A 4,427-nucleotide genomic window follows, 5' to 3' on the forward strand; every position below is an offset into this window, starting at 1 on the left:
TAATTTGATCATGGAGTGAAATTTTTGACCAAGATTAACTATTTGGAGTATAATTTAATGATAGGAAGTGAAAAAGTTTAATTCTGGTGATTTTTGGAGTGTAGGGGCAAAATCGTAAATTTGCCACCCGCAGATAAAATTTGAGATTTTGAGAGAATTTAGATCAAATTTGACAAATTGGAGAATGGTATGAGTATAAGGGATGAAAAATATGTCTATGGGCAATTTTTCAGTTTTTTGGGTAAAAATGTAATTTTTCACTTTTACGGGGGCAAAAGTGTAAATTTCAAAAATTACTCCACCAAGACTTTGGATAAGTCTGAGAATTTTATCTAAGCTATGGATATGTGGGACAAGTGTATGGTGAAAATTTGGAAACAAATGGATGAAATTTTAAAAATGGGCCAATGGGAAAGTGACACGTGGGATTTTTTTAATGATATAATATTATTTTAATGAAAAGTCAGCCCATTTAAACCTCATTTTAAGTGCTGGCTGGCGATAAGGGAGAACAAGAGAGAAAATAGAGAGGAAAGGAAGAAAAAAAGAAAAAACCAAAGAGAAACAAGAAAATTCAAAGGGGAATTCGCGTTTTTCGCCCGTTTACGCGTCTAATGGTAAGATTTTTCGACTTTAGCTTGATTTCTACCTTTCTTATGCCTTTGTTTCCATTTAGCATGCTTGAGGAGAGAGATCAAAAAGTGATATCAAGGGCTGGACAAATTCTAGGGGAGAGATTTTGAAATTTTTAGGTTTTGATTTTTTGTTAAATTGGTAGTTTTAGTTAGTTAAATGTGTTCAGAAATTAAATTGGGCAAGAAAGCATTAAATTTTCACAATACCCACCCTTGGCTGAATCTGCAATGAGGTACAATGATGATGATCTGATTTTTATTCTGAGAGAAATGAAGAGAAAATGATGAAAAATGGTTAAATGTGATAGAAAAACAAAGTAGAAAATTTACCGAGTTAATGTCCCATTTTTGGCTGAATTTTCCAAGGAGGAAAGTGAACTGATTTTGGTGATTTTAGAAGGTTATTGGCTGATATTTAATGGTTAGAAATGTTGGAGAGAGAATGGGACGATTTAGAACTAAAATGGAGTGCGTTAGCAATTTATCGTGTAAAGTGCCAAAAATAGGTTAATACCGCGTTTAAGCCATTTTTGGCTATTGCATTTCATATCATGCATTAGTATAGGATTTAAGCCAAATATATAGTGATTTAGCATTAATGTAATGAATTGAATAATTTTTTGCAATGTGTCTAGGAGGAGAGCCTTCCGGTAAAGGCAAGGAAATCATACCCGACGAGTAGTTATCGGGGCACCTAGAAAGCTTTTAGTTTGTACAAACGGTGAGTAAACCTATTATTATTGTGAATTATCTAGAGTTATTTTAAAAATGCTCTTTATGTATTTTATGAAATGAAAACGAGATTAAAATAGGATTTTTGATGTTTTAGAAATAAATGTGACAAAAAATATATATTATGTTGATTATGAAATTGAGTAATTAGAGGCTGTTAATTGTCTTGAAAATTATATATTTTCCTATGAATGGCTTATGAGATGTAAGTATTCGTGGCTATATTTTGTAAGTGCATTGGGAAATTTATGTAAGCTGTTTTTACTATGCAAGTTGGATAAATAAATAAAAGCCACGTTATACTATCGAAATTTTATTAAAATTGGTGGGTTAGTCATTGCAGTGACGGGTTTTCGTGGATTGCCTATTAGAGGGGCACGGTAAACCCGGTTATATAGTTACTTCGGTTGTAGAGGCGAGGAGGGTAACTCTCGGGGTAGTATTAGAGCTCACTTCACATTGAACCCCCACGTGAATATGTAACTCGGCCAATGCCAAGGAACGGCTTGTTTTAAAAATAAAAATGTGTTTCACATGTAAATGTTATAACAACCTTGGAGGACTCGGTTAGATGCCCCGGCCAAGGTATCCCCGAGGATTAGTTTTGGCTTGAGCCTTGTTTTCTTTTATAAAAGACATAAGCCTTAACAACTGTTTTGGTAAATTACAAATATTTTATGGTTTAAGAAATAAATTGAAAACATTATGAAATGGTTTGTGATTTGTTATTTAAACTTGCCTCCCTTTTACTCGCCTTTAGATATTTATAATAATGTCTATTTACTCATTGGGATTGCAAAATCTCACCCACCTCCTTTCCAAACATTTCAGGGCTGTGGTAGCTTATAGATACCCTATTTTGTCGAGGATTCCAGTTGACATCTCTATCACACAGGCAGTAGGTTCTAGCACCAACACTGGGTGTATTTTGGGCCACTTGTCATTGTAACCATTATTGTACATTATAACTTTGTAAATTTTTGTATGTGTGAATTTATTTTACTTACACATTACAAAAGATTTCTTACACGTGTTTCTATAAATATTGTTTTATAAAAAAAAATGCTATATTTTAATCAATATTTTGATTAGTGATATTTATCTATAAATCCTTTTAAAATATTTTTGTCTTTTGATTTACTTGAGCTGGAAACTACTGAAAATTGTTTAAAATGGAATGTTTAAAAACGATTGCTCACAAAAAAGGCAAGAAACTGATATGTAAGCCTTGCGGGGTTCTGATTGGCATTTCGAGTAATGAGTGTCGATTGGGGCGTCGCGAAGGTTGTCATGGGCCTGAGGGAGGTTCCGGGTCGTGACAACATGTCTTGTAGTGCTCTGGTTCAAATTGCAGATAGAAAGCTCTTAGTCGACTAACTTGGTTGACTAAGTTGGTTTTGTTTCTGGTTTACAAATTCTGGCAGAAAGCACTTAGTCAGCTGACTTGGTAGACTAAATTGGTTCTGTTTCTCAAACTCTTCAACCCGCCACTTTTTCAATTTGAAATTTGGTCAACCAATGTTCTTCCTTGTTTCACCAATAAGCTTCATCCTTATTATTCAGTTACATCTTGTTGATTTTATCCCTCTTTTTCTTTTAAAAATACTCTTTGAAGAGTTAATAAATTAATTTCATATATTAATTTTCTGCACACTCAAGTAAAGGTATTAAACACAAATAAATGGGAATGTTTTATTATCATCAAAAACTAATGGAGCCAACAATGACTACCCGCATAGATGACCTTCAATGTCATGTAGAGGGACAACAACTAGTGCATACTACACATAGTTTGTAAGGTCAAGATTATCGACATCAATCCGATTCTACTTAAAGGACTATTGAGGTTTCACTACCTAATTTTCTGAAGTTGATCTTTATATCTATCCACAAAGCATCTGATCCTTATATCCTTAGTAGAGACAAGATATGGTGCATATCGTGATAGCTGCATGAACTGGATGTCATACTCAAACATCGTCATACCAAGCGTCTGTACCAATGGCACAAACTCTCGTGCCTTAATGGCTTAAGCAATATCTGGTTAAAATCAGCTCAAAAAAGCATTGTAAAACTCTTCCCATGTCAATGGGTTGGCACCAATCGGCCTATCTTTACGTAGAGACCGATACCATAAATAAGCCACATCCTTAAGCTTAAGCCCAACCAACTCAACTGATCGGACATTTAAGCAACCTAAAGTAATGCAAATCTTCTCCATCTCATCTAAAAAGATCTAAGGAAACCTTGGTTATAGAAGAGTCAATTCACTTTGTTTTTTATGAGACTAATGCTGCACAAAGAAAGGTAGTGTTTGATGATGATGATGATGCAAATGATACTGAGAAGAAAATAAAATAAAATGAGCCTGGACAACAAAAAAAATGATAAAGAGAGCTCAAAGGAGAAAGATGAAGAAAAACTACCTTTAAAGGACCTGCAAAGAGTTGAAGAACAACACAACGAACTTCATAGGATCTGGAAATTTGTAAGAAATCATCCTCAAGAATAAATTATCGGTGATCCCTCGGAAGATGTCCAAACTAGAAGAAGACTAAGGGAAACTTGTGAATATCTTGCGTTCATATCACAGGTGGAACCAAAGAACTTTAAGGAAGCTGAAAACGAAGAGAGTTGGATAATTGCCATGCAAGAAGAATTTGGCCAATTTGAAGTGAACAAGGTTTGGACCTTAGTTCCAAGGCCAACCAACCATCCAATTGTTGATACAAAATGGGTATTTAAAAATAAGATGGATGAGTTGGGAAATGTGGTAAGGAACAAAGCAAGGTTAGTTGCTTAAGGCTATAATAAAGAAAAAGGTATTAATTATGATGAAACTTTTGCTCCTGTAACTAGATTAAAAGCAATTAGACTTTGACTTGCCTATACTTGCTACATGAATTTTAAATTGTTTCAAATGGATGTCAAAAGTGCATTTTTGAATGGCTTTATACAAGAAAAAGTACATGTTGAACAACCCTTTGGTTTTGAAGGTTTTGAAAAATTAGATCATGTCTATAAATTGTATAAAGCTTTATATGGATTGAAACAAGCTCC

The sequence above is a fragment of the Theobroma cacao genome, chromosome 2 (genome assembly GCF_053813885.1).
Source record: "Theobroma cacao isolate CCN51 chromosome 2, ASM5381388v1, whole genome shotgun sequence".
In the NCBI taxonomy this organism is placed as follows: domain Eukaryota; kingdom Viridiplantae; phylum Streptophyta; class Magnoliopsida; order Malvales; family Malvaceae; genus Theobroma; species Theobroma cacao.